We start from the raw sequence: 13,285 nt of genomic DNA on the forward strand, positions 1-13,285 counted from the left end.
TCAAGGTATAGGTCTGAGTTCAAATCCCAATATCACCAAAACAAAAAAGAAGCCAGGATAGTGGTTGCCATTTGAGGAAGAAGAAAATGAATCCAGTAGAGTCATGGCAAACTTTCAAGTTTCTGGCAATGATTTTCTTCATCTGGGTAACAACTACACAAGTGCTCATTTTACCATTACTCTTTAAATTCTATATTTTCTATACAGTCTTCCATGGGTATTATATTTAACTCATAAATGCTTAATGAAAGCTAATGTTATTATAAAATGAGGACATGTAAGACATGAAACTACAAATTAAAATTTTATCCTGGCTGCTTTGCCTTTGAACTCCATTCCTTAAAAAGAGTGTTAACAGTTTTGTAGTAAATAGTCTGTGAAAATCAGGAACCTATTAGAAAGATGGCATAGTCAATAAGTAATATTCAATTGTTATACCAAAATAAATTCCAGATGGGCCACTATTTATAATGGGGAAGCTGAAAACCTGAAAGTAACAAGAAAATATGGGAGAATTATTCTGAAATCTGGGAGCAGGGAAAGCATTTGTAAGCATGATACAAAATATAAGCGCTATAAAAGGAAAGAAGTTAAATATAAGCATATTTTTCAAGTTCTGCTTAGTAACGACACCATAAATAAACCCAAAAGACATGAAAAACTAGGAACAACTATTTGCATTCCCACAAATTGATAAGAAAAAGACCAATAATTCACTCAAAAAATGGGCAAAGGATTTACAAAGACAGTTTTCAGGGAAAAAAATTCAAATGGCTTTTAAACATATGAAAATATGCTCAATCTTCTCTGTGATAAGGGAAACACAAATTAAACTACCAGATTGGCACAGATAAAAACTTTGATAACACCATGTAAATGAAGGTTAGAAAAACAGATGCTAGCACATATTGCTGGTGGGAGTGTAAACTGGCTCAGCCCCTGAGGAGAACAACTTGACAACATCTATCAAAATCTAAAATGCATGTTTTGACAGACACCACAAGTTGTATACCCCAAAAATCATTCCTCCGTATTCCTTGCTAACAGAATCCAGTTGCTCAGGTGGCAATGTGCCAAGTCCCAAGCAATGAATTTATGTATTGATTTATTTATATTTATTAAGCACTTGCTGTGTGCTAGGCCCTGTTCTGGGTTCTGGGAATACACCAGCAAAGGAAGCCAATCCCCAGTCTTCATTACAATCTGGCACCTATCAGTTAAGATACCAGAGCAAAAAAGGCAACAGTGGTATCTTGATCTAAACTTTGAGTAATAAATGACCATACCATTTCTCATTCAAGGAGAGACACTTTGGACAGTAAATGGAACGATACCATAATACACAGGCACAGCAAGCACAAACTAGGATTATCCCAGGCAAATTGGGAAATATGGTCACCTTGCATAATCCTAAAATACCGATGATAGCAACACCATCTCAGTTGCCCATCCAGACGCTCCCTGGTGGTCTAGTGGTTAGGATTCGGAGCCCTCAGTTGCCCACCCATTCTAAAATAACTCAACCAGGAGACTCTGGAAGAAAAGGACCTAAACTAGCTCTGCAGAAAATGCATCTAAGATAAACACAAAAAGATGTTCAACCTCTTTAATAATGAGGAAAACTGGAGTGAAGTCAGTAACGAAATCCCTTGGAAGGATTTGAAAGAGAAGAAGGATGTGGTCAGAATGCTTTCAAACCATGTACAACTTTGATTTGAAATTGCAATGCAGTATATAATTCTCTGGGCATAACTCCAGACATAAAATGATTAAAACATCACTGTTGAGTCAAGGGTTAAAAAATAAAGTATTATACTAATAGGTTTCAGTTCTTAAAGGTAGTACAGAAGTCTAAGTTTGGAAAATATTAGAATTACTATCTTTTGCTTGCTTATCACTTTCCCAGCCTACTTGCGACCCGAGAGTAGCTAATGAATGGAAACACCTACCAGAATTCTGGGAAGATTTTCTTACTGTTAAAGGGACATATTTAAAAGGAAAGTTTATTGGGTCTGCCTCTTCCCTCAAGCTCTAGCCATGGCAGAGGCCACGATGCCTGTAGCAGCTGTCTTCCAACCATGAAGTGACAATTGTGAAAAGGGAAAGTCAACTGTCTAAAGGTTGCAGAGAAGAAGGGCCCAGAACAAAAAGAACCCAAAGCCTTTGATGACTTTATCTAACTACAAGGCCAGTCCTGACATCGCTTGAGAAAACTGTGACTGTGAGTTAGGAATGGGAAAGACCGTCTTATACCTTTTGGTACTGTTTGAATTTCATTCTATGTGCAGGAAACATTTATTCAAAGAAAACTGTAATACTGGGAATCCTATCAAACAGTTAAACCAACATATTTTTGTCTGTATTTTTTCAGTGAAAATATGATTTTAAAAAAACACAGAGTGTTTTGAAAAATGCAATAAACAAAGTATATTATAAGCAAAAGGGACCTTCAATATGCTCCTGCAAAGTATGTTAATAACACTCAAAAGTTACAGAAATCATTATCAGCCATCAAGCGAAGCCCACCTCCCCCCATTTAGCCTAATTTGCTTGCAAGTAACTCAAACTATTGATTTATGTTTTACTTATAAAATGAAACTTGATTTTCTTTGCTTTAGAATCCAGAAATCTGTTCCAAATGGTGTACGAATTGATTTATTTACTATTTGATTTCGTACCCCCACCCCATGCTGGAATCAAACCCAGGGCTTTGCACATACTAGATCAACAGCTATGCAATTGAGCTACAAACCCAGCCACTAGACTTAAAAACAAAAAAAGAAGTGTAGTACAAATTCTAATTGTTTGCGTGTGTGTGTGTGTGTGTGTGTGTGTGTGTGAGAGAGAGAGAGAGAGAGTGTGTGTGTGTGTGTGTGTGTGTGTGTGTGTGTGTGTGTGTGTGTGTTACTGGGGTTTGAATTCAGAGCCTTGCACTTGCTTCAAAGTGCTCTGCCACTAAAGCCACACCTCCAGTTTCTGATTTTAATTTTTTAGAAAGTCAGTATCCATACTAATCGGCTCTGATTAAGTTTCAAAGACTAAGCCTGCCATACCTTGCTCTAAGTTTCCGGACAGTCCCTTCTCATACATCACCATAGATGAACACTGTGAAAATGGCTGTGATCTTTGTTGGTTTTGTGTGGTTATTCCTCGGCGGGACACCAGAGGGCGCGAGGAGGGCCGGCTCTTGTTTTTCTTTAAATCTCAAATCCAAGTCGGTGCGGAGAACAACAAAAGACCCGGAACACAGCGGCTCTGAGACAAAGGGACAAGGGAAAACGGCTGCACGCCCTGTTTTACTGGACTGGAATTTAATTTTTCGCCACCCCCTCCTCCTGCCCTGGGATCTAGAAGTAAACAATTCAAGCTGCAAAATAATGAAATCTTCAGCTAAGAAGGAAAACCAGAGCAGAATAGACAATCTAAATGAGGCTGGAGAAGAGCGTCCCAGGTGTGCATTTGAGATATTTGCTTTGTCTAATCTTACTTTTAAAACATATTTTTTATTGTTTGCATTTCTGAATTCAAGAAAAATATATACGCACAAATGAAAATTTGGGAACTATAGAAAAGTAAAAAGAACAGAGATCAACACATTCTAACACAGATATGACAATTTTTAATTTCACCTCTTTCTTTCCTGACTTTTTCAGTATTTATAAATGCATAAGAAAGTTGGTACTTTGAGTGTTATTTTGTGCTGGGGTATTTATTTCTCACTTACTACATCATCAAATTTATCAATAAATTCTAATAACAAAACTTGGTTACTCACATGAGTTCATCACTGGTAGGAGAAAAAGAAATTTCACTAAAATTGCTACAGGAGCTTTTTCTCTAACACAACAACAACTTGAATACCGTATCTGAGTCACACATTTGAAGCAGGAATAAAAGCAAGGCATTTGAGGGTTTTCCCCCCACATTTTGCCTTTAGAAGAGGAAAACAGACCAAAGAAAAGAAGTAGAAATTATTCCATCTTTCCCCAAACAGGAAAAATGAATTTGTCCTTCCCCACAGCCTGAAGACTGAGTATAGGTTACTGGGTCTTTCTGGTCTTCCCAAGGGGACCAGGACTTGATTTAAGGCTGGACAGACCAGCACAGAGCTAACTCAGGTCACCAGGTGGTCAACAAAATGGGGGGTGGGGGGGAGTCAGAGAAACAGGGAGGTCACTGATCTTGAGACTTGTGGCCAAGAAGCAGCAGGAGATTCCTTAAAGGACAGGAAATGTAGTCCAGCTTAGAGGCAGATAGCCGTAAGAAAGGTGATGCTGAGACAGGATAAATAGATGAGAAGACAGGGAAATCATACTATTTTTAATCTTTATTAAAAGGGCCAGACTAAGACATTGGAACCAGGAAGAAAAACTCAACAATGAGAGCAGTTAGCTACCTTCCTTTTTTATGTTAACTTAGAAGAACAGGGAGACAGAAAGGAGCTATCTGCATCTGCAGAGATACCAAGAAACTGCAAGGCTCCTTGTGGGTAGAAAGACAGAAAGAAAAAAAGGCATGTCTGGAGCTGGAGGTGTGGTTCAAGCAGTAAGAGCACCTGCCTAACAAGCCCAAAGCCCTAAGTTCAAACCCCCTACTACAGAAAGGCTGGCAAAGGAAAGTCTTAAAACTCAGCCATTGTCCCTATGTTTTTGAGTAAGCCTAGATCTCATTCCGGTGTTTTAATTTTTTATTTATTTTTGGTGGTGCTGTGGGTTGTTAGGCAGGCAACTCTACCACTTGAACCACACCAACCACTCTTCCATGTTTTAAAATAATAAACTGCACCCAGTTTAGCAACCTAGAAACAGTGCGTAATGATTAGGGGTTGCTAGCCAATATGACCACACGTATTCTCCCAGCTCAGAAAGTATAAAGCCACAGGTAAGAACCACCATGTTGAGTCTTTACTCCCATTTCCTGCCTGGAGAGCAGGAAATGTTTCTTCCTTCCCCCTACTTTACCCTGTTATACAATAATAAATCCTTGCTAAAACGTCCATCTTGTGAGATTCCTTGTTGTGAGACACTTTGAAATGTATGTCCTGTGTGGATCTCAAGTACCTGTGATTTTTGCATGGAAACTAGGAAACTGAGGGAGCCCCCTCATTCCTTATCCAGTGACATGCCAAAATGTGATGGCTAGAGATTGCTAATTGCTGAGCTGAGCACATTCGCCTACATGACAGCAAGAGAGAGGGGAGATTGAGGCTCTCTGCCGGATTTGCCTGGGCCTCAGTTTCCTACCTGAATATGTAAGGGTCAAAAAGATTTGTAAAGACCATCCTTGCTCCTCGAAGTTTGGGATTTTTAACTATCTCCAACCATGCATTGTAAGGAAAAGTGAAGAGGTTCCTGCCTCCAGTCACCCCAGTCTGCTAAATGGCAGCTCCTTTACTTGCTGTTTCCCAAATTCCCTCCTACTCTCTCACAAGCTCTGAGTCTGCATTAGTGTCTCCCTTGTCTCTGAATGCTGGAAAACTTTTCCTCTTCCCTTGCAAAGTTCTTTATCACCCATTGGAGGTCCAACTGAAAAGAGGTCTTCTACCACCTCTTCTGTAATCTCGCACTGTTTTGTACACACTGTCACTTTGTTTTGTGGCCTTCACCCTCCTGTGCCTTCATTTACTTGTCGTGAAATGGAAGTAGTGTACCAACGCATAGGACTGTGATAAAGACTAAATGGTTAATATTAAAACTCTTAAAACAGAGCCTTGCATATAGTAGACTCTCCATAAGCATGAACTATGCCATCCACGCATCCATCACTCAACTTAAGAAAGAGTGATCAAGGGCTTCCTGTGTGCCAGGCACCGGCAACTCCTGTCTATATCCCACTGGTCAAGCCACCCCATGGACAACAGAAAGAGTTGACATTGCCAGAGGCAAGAGCAGCTGAAGGGGGAAAGGCAGCTGTGAAGACAGAGTGGGTACATGTGTGCAGTCATAGATAGAGTGCCCAGAAAAGCCCTCCCTAAGAAGACAGCTTTGAACCTGAGTGAGGAAAGGGCAGAGGACACATCGGACACCTCATCCCAACTGGTGAGAGACAGAGGTCTTGTCCAGTTCTTCTAGGTACCACAGCACTGAACAAATTGTATTTAGTACCAGCTAAAGGGCTTACCTTCTCCATGAAATCTGACCTGAGGACAGGAAGTGAGTTTACTCATTTTTTTTGTCCCCAGTGCTAACTCCATACTTGGCACAAAGGCCTAATCAATACAAAAGTTGTTTGTTTTTTAATGAAGAAGGAAAGAAAAGAATGATGTACTGACTGAACTGATGGCTAGACAGAATTTTGCCTCTCCATTTTAACTTTAGGTTATTGTTCAAATAAAGTAGGCAGTGCTCAACAGCATTAATCTTCAGGGAAAGGCATTATTAAACTACAATGAGATCGTGCTATAAACTATTAGAATAACTCAAATAAAAAGGGAAATATGAACACCCCCAATGGTTTTTGGTTTTTAGGGTTAATATTCCCTCCTTAATAATCTTAAGGTTCCCATCTAAGTCCGTTCTCTAGGACCAAATCATCAATATTCATTTTTCTTTTCTTTTTTGCTTTCTGTTTTTTCCTTTTGTGAGTGTGTGGGGGGGGGTTTACTGGATTTGAACTCAGAGCCTATACCTTGAGCCACTCTGCAGCCTTTTTTTTTTTTTTTTTTTTTTGTGGTGGGTTTTTTCGAGATAGGGTCTCTTGAAAAGCTGGCTTTAAACTTCAATCTTCCTGAACTTTCCCTCCTGAGTAGCTAGGATTACAGGTGTGAGCCACCAGCACCCAGACCAATATTCATTTTTCAATGTTCTCCTAGCCCTCCAGAAACATAATGCATGGGAAATTTGGAGTTTAACAGATGTAAATATAGTTTCTGTGAATGAAGTATAAAACCCAAAAGCTATTCAACAACAATTTAGACCTTTCAATTAGGTAAGAGGAGGGAAAAGAAGAAAAACAAAGATTGGGTAGCAAGCTGCCCAAAGTTCTTGCTTATTTTATGTGCAAAGGTTGAGTTGAAGAAGTTAAGATTAATAAAGAAAAAAAGGAAACTGGGTGCTGGTGACTCATGCCTGCAATCGTAGCTACTGGGGAGGCAGGGATCAAGAGGCTCATGGTTCAAAGCCAGCCTGGGCACCTAAAAATAAGGATGGTAGAGTGGCTCAGGTGGTAAAGCACCTGTGTAACAAGCATGAGGCCCTGAATTCAAGCCCCAGTACCACTAAATAAATAAATATATACATAAATTGTAAAAAAAAGAAAAAAAAATGAAGGACAGGAAGGTAAAACAGGACTGTCTAGAGGTTAGTACCAGTGGGAGGAGGGAAGGTAAATGAAAGAGTGAAAGAGGGCAAATATGGTTGATGTACTTTGTACACGCCTATGAAAATAGAACAATGAAACTTGTTGAAATTGCTCTGAGAAGGAAAGGAAGGAGAATGAGGATCAATGATGGAGAGAGTGAATCTAACCAAGGTAAGCACACCTCACAAGGAAACCCCCCTGTACAGCTAATATATGCTAATAAAAATGTAAAAAATAATACTGCTAGGTGTTGTAGTACATACTTGTAGTCCCAGCACTTGGAAGGCTGGGAGGACCGTAGATTTGAAGTCAGCCTGGGCTACATAATGAGACCTACCTCAAAACAAAACAACAACAGCAAAACCCTACTGATACGAAGGTGTTAGTCAGCTTCTGTTGCTATGATAAAATACCTGAGATAATCCACTTAGGAGGAGGAAATGTTTCTTTGTGTCCCTATCCATGGTCACTTGGCTATATTGCTTTTAGTTCTGTGGTGAGGTCTTGATGGAGGCATGTAGCAGAGGAAATTTGCTCAAATCATGGCAGCCAGGAGGCAGAGATGGAGGAAGGGATGGGGTCCCAATACTCCCTTTAAGGGCACACCCCCAATGACCTATTTCCCCCAACTAGGCTCCATCTCCTAAAGTTTCCACCACCTCCCAATGGCACCATCAGCTGGCACCAAGCCTTCAACACGAGCTGTGGGGGACATTTAATATCCAAGCCCTAAGAACCAAAAAACCATGAATGACTCTCAAAAGTGTAACAGTGTTACTTTCTCACTAAAAAAAAAAAAGTGTTACTTTCTCACTAAGTAACAGAAACTGCAGTCAAGATTCCATGCTGCTAGGGACAGTGATGCATACCTGTAATCCCAGCTACTCAGGAGGCAGAGAGAGGAGGACCACAGTTTGAGACCAGCCTGGGCAACAGAAACTATGAGACCCTGTCTCAAAAACAAAACAGAATAGGAAACAAAAGGGCCAGGGGGGGTGGCCCAAGTGCTTGTTTAGTATGTATAAGGCCCTGGGTTCAATCCTCAGGGAAAAAAAAAGTTCCAAAGCCCTCATGACCTAATCACCTCTGAAGGTCTCACCTCTCTACACTATTATATTGGGGGTTAGGTTTCCAACACATGAACTTTGGGGGACCCTTTCAAATCATGGTGCACTCTGAAGGTGTGGTTACTGATCTCCACCCCAGTGATGCCAACTCCCTCCTTTCCATTGCCGAGGCCATGAATTTTGAGGGCATCTTTTAATCTCATGCCTCACATTCATTTTATCAAGAAATTCTATTGGTTCTACCTTCAATGAGCTGGGGTGTGGCTTAAGTGGTAGAGCCCCACTACTATATTTATATATATAAACACACACACACACACACACACACACACACATCAGCACCTCTCACCTTCTCCACAACTCCCACTCTGGCCTGAAACCATCATCTCCAACAGGGATTACTGCAATCCATGTCATTAGTCTCCCTGCTTTGCTGTTATTCCCTGTAAAATCTACTCATGACCCAGTAGCCTGTTTTTTGTTTGTTTGCTTGTTTTTGCACCAAAGTCTCACTTTGTAACCTAGGCTGGCTTCCAATTAACAGTTCTCCTGTTTCAGCCTCCCCATGACTGGGATTACACATGTGTACCACCACACCTAGCTCAAAGATTCTTTACAACATCAGTCGGACCATGAGACTTCTCTGTTTGAAGCGCTGTAGGGTCTCCCCATTTCCCTCAGAATAAAAGCCCAAGGGAATGTCAAGGCTCGCAGGCCTTTTAGACAGCTACATGACTATGTCACTTACCTCCTACAAGTTTGCTCAAACATCAACTTCTTAATGAGGCCTAGCTTGACCATCCTGTTTAACTGGCTACTCTAAACACCTTACTCTGCTAAATTTTTTTTCTATTTCTGCTCTTTTTCTATTTCTGCTCTTGTTACTGTCTAACTTACTTATTATATTTACTGTTTATTGTCTGTTTTTCTTCTGCTAGCTCATAAGCTCCACAAGAACAAGATTTACCCATTAAAATCTCTTCCTGCATCTACTACAATGTCTGACACATTGCAGATGCAATAAATGAGTAACTGTTAGTGCCTATGGAATAATTGGAGATTAGTCAATAGCAATGTAGCAACAAGCATGATACATATGTTTAAAACAGTTATAAAGTTTTGCTATAGCCTATAATTATTTTTTAACATATTTTATATATATACATATACACATATATGTGTATATATATATATATATACAAATGGAACTATGCAGCAAGGTGAAAACTGCAGAGGACTTGCTGTAAAAGCTTGGAGGATTTCCAGCTTCTCATCACTTCTTACTTGTGCCACTTTGCCCAAGATTCTCCTTAGGCACCTGTAAGATACCCACCTGCAAACTAAAAACACTTGCCCTATTGACCTCCCAGGGCTGGTGAGAGGATGAAATGAATGCAAATCATTTTGCAAGCTGCGATAAGTTATCCAAACAGTTATGAGGGCAGAGTAAGATTTGGAGCATTCCATAACATCAATTGCAATCATTCTATCTCCCTCCAGAAGGTTCGGTGCCCTCTGCACTGACAGTCACATTTGTAACCTTTACTCTCTCCCACTGCTGACCATGAGGAATCTCTGAGCGTCCTTACTTTGTCAGGGTCATCCCCTCTCTTTTCCTTTCCATTTTAGGAAGATGGACAGCAGGTGCTGAGTGTCCTGCCGCTTCATCTGTGCTGATTCAGGCTGTCTGTTAGTTTCCCCAGAGAGGAAAAGCAAGCAGTAACAACATGTGTGTCTGACCACTGGCACAACTCTGCCAGGTCTTCTGTGGAGAAAATGTCTCATCTAGAAAAGCAAAGATTACACTTCTCCTCCATATAGAACAGGGAGCAAACAGGTGATTCAGGAAACTTGTGTTCCCACACCCTTGTAACTCTACCAACTAAGAACCCTGAGGCAAGTCCTTTAAATCTTACCGGGTAAAGGACGTCACCCTAGTCATCACAACAGTTACTGGAGGGCAAGAAGTGGAAGGAGGCTCCAGGACACAGAGGGGTTTTTGTTTTGTTTGTGGGGCTTTTGGTACATTTAGTGGTAAAAATGTCTCAGAAATTGCCATTGTTTATATCTGAATTAAATAAATGATCCCTTTCCTCGAATGCACAATACCGTATCTACCATCTATAAAGATATATGAACTCTTAGCACACTGCAAGAGAGAGCCCTTAAGACTCACTAGGTTAAATTCCATATTGAAGACTTTCAATCACATCAGTTTATCTGTGGTTCTATAAAACACTTTTCTACAAAGTCAAGAGTTTGCTTGCCAGGCCTTCCTTGTCCCGCTGGGAAACTGACTTAATCCTGTTATGAAAAGGCTTAGGATGACAACTATGATCCTATTAGTGTACTTTCGGAACCCTATGTTAATCAAGGGCACATCCTTGCTTTGAATTATTTAAATGTAGCATTAATTAACCACTTCCATGTTCATTTCTGTCATTTTTAAGTAAATCGCGGCCGCCTCCAGAAAGAATGAGACCCAGGAAGAGTAGAGAGATAGAATTTCTCTTGGCGATGCAGGTCAAAAGCATCAGCCTTTCTGTGCCATGAAAGCTGAGGAATCTGTCCGAAGAGACACCAGGCTGGGAGACAGCCCTGGCTGATGAGACATGTGCCAGCCACACGACATCCTTGAAGTTCAGCTTCCAAGTGAAAATATAAATTTGCGAGAATAAAGCTCTTCTTCAGTTCACGATTGAATCAAACAAACACCACCAAAAACCTCACACCAGCAACCTAAATCATTTGGAAAGCATCTTGAATCCTGGGAACCTATTTTAACACAATTCACTCCTAAACTTGGAAGCGTACTTAGTTTCATTTACTCTAAACCATTTATCAAAAAATGGTTTCCATACCAAAAAAAGGTGAAAAAATAAAAAGCCCAAAGCGCTCAGATGGGATAACAAACCGGCAGCCATTCCAAGAGGTCCAGGTTTTGTAATTTCCAAGCAGGAGAGAGCTGAAACCAGCGGAACCTTATCTCTCCTTTAGGGACACCTGGGAAAAATCGCATCAGCAGCAGCTCCTCGTTAGTATAGTGGTTAGTATCCCCGCCTGTCACGCGGGAGACCGGGGTTCAATTCCCCGACGGGGAGAGGAGTCTACTTTTATTGACCGGGCATAATGTTTTGTGTAATCTAATTTACATGACGTTCCTGTCAAATATAATAAGCTGGAACATCTTTTATAAATGCACAATCATATCTTCTCAAAATGATCGCTGTGAAACGAAAATCTCACCCGCCACTTCCCTGAGAGAAAATGGTTTCTATTGTTAGCAACGCAGGGCGGAAGGGAAAATGCAAACACTCAAAGAAGACCTTGCACTTGCTCCCAGCCGCCACCTGGTACAGGCCTGCGCGTGCGCAGTGGCGCCCCGCCCGATTACAAGGCGAGGTCCTGAACTGGGCGCGCGGATCCCATGGGGGAGGGGAAGGGTCCGGCATCCCCGCCCCTAACGGGAGGGGCCGGGGAGAGAAGGGAGGGGCGGGGCGAGGAGAGAGGGGGCGGGGCGGCCGAGAACGGAAATGGCTTGATCGAGAACAGGAAGGCCCGGTTTCCTTTAACCCTGGGGTGTCGATTAGGCAGGAAGCCATTCTCCCTCCTCCGCTGAGTACGTCCCAATCTAGGTAGAGAACTAGCGGACTGGAAAAATTGGGCCCTGAAGGGACCAGGCTCTGGCTGTGGCAGATACTGAGTGGAGCAAAAGGCGGGCTGCTCCCGGAAGAAACGCCAGCTTATCGGAGTCCTAAGAAACCGCGCGAGCCACAGCCCAGCAGGACCTCGTGGCGCAACGGTAGCGCGTCTGACTCCAGATCAGAAGGCTGCGTGTTCGAATCACGTCGGGGTCATGGGTTGTTTTTCTTTTAAAATTACTGCTTTACTACACAAACCTTGGTATGTTCCCGCCATTTTTTTGAAAATGCTTTCTAAGTTTGAAAAAAGTTTTGTTCAAAAGTTATCGAAATGATTCTTAGTCTACAGAAAGATTAGGGTTACCATATAGTAAAGATCCCTGATGTTTTTATTGTTTGGCCTTGTAAAGTGATTTTTTTGTGCCTGAGGTGTAGATAGGCTGTTTTTCCAAAAACGGTTATAGGCTGTTTTCCTTTTGAAAACAAGTACAATACAATGCGTCATTTTGACTATGTTACAATAATAGTTTACATGTTTAAGCCCCTACTGTGTGCCAGGCACTGGAAACAACCTTACAACATGTAGCAAATATTCCACTTGCGCAGATGAAGCGATGCCACACAGAGTATTAGTGACTTGCCAAGGATCACTCAAAATTCCAAACTAGGACCCTCAAGGTCCCCTCTTTAATGTTTAATGATAAAGGTGGGAACAAACGTGCAAAACCGTCCTAGGAGCCTTTGGACTTTTATATTTTCATCAGTTCATGAGCGTGGTGACAAGTCATTACAACTTCCATTAATCTCTTATTTATTCGCCTTTGTAAGCTCCAGAACTCCTAATACTGAATAATGCTGTAAAGATGTGTGTCAACTATTTGTTAAACAAAAAAATAGCAAGGCTGTGAGAAATACTTTTAATTTTAGTGCACATACTCTATACAAGCGGTGAGTTTTACTGCTCACTCAGTATTTTGGAACTACAAATACTAATTGCTAATGATACAACAATGTAGCAATATAGCTAGACATTGTATTTTCCCTTTGTGTAGTCTGTTCTTCCCTCTTGTTTGATTGGATTGAAATTAGATCATTCATTTCAAAGGATATTTATGGACCCTCCAACTATGATACTGCACTAAGTGCTGAGGATGAGGCTACACTGAGTAAAAATGCGCCATTTTTGAGCAGCAGAAAACAGGTATGTTTTAAGCCACTGGATGCTGTATGTGGTATAAATGCCATGAAAATAGCATAAGCCTTGGTATGGAGTGATAA

At 41.2% G+C, this 13,285-nt stretch overlaps 2 non-coding genes across 2 annotated transcripts; both read left to right on the forward strand.

The window, feature by feature from the left end:
* The first annotated feature begins 11,395 nt into the window (after positions 1 to 11,395).
* Positions 11,396 to 11,467, forward strand: Trnad-guc (transfer RNA aspartic acid (anticodon GUC)). The gene has a single exon. It is a non-coding gene; the product is annotated as a tRNA-Asp (tRNA).
* Positions 11,468 to 12,151: 684 nt separating this feature from the next.
* Trnaw-cca (transfer RNA tryptophan (anticodon CCA)) lies at positions 12,152 to 12,223 on the forward strand. The gene has a single exon. It is a non-coding gene; the product is annotated as a tRNA-Trp (tRNA).
* Positions 12,224 to 13,285: the final 1,062 nt, after the last annotated feature.

The sequence above is a fragment of the Castor canadensis genome, chromosome 8 (genome assembly GCF_047511655.1).
Source record: "Castor canadensis chromosome 8, mCasCan1.hap1v2, whole genome shotgun sequence".
Classification (NCBI taxonomy): domain Eukaryota; kingdom Metazoa; phylum Chordata; class Mammalia; order Rodentia; family Castoridae; genus Castor; species Castor canadensis.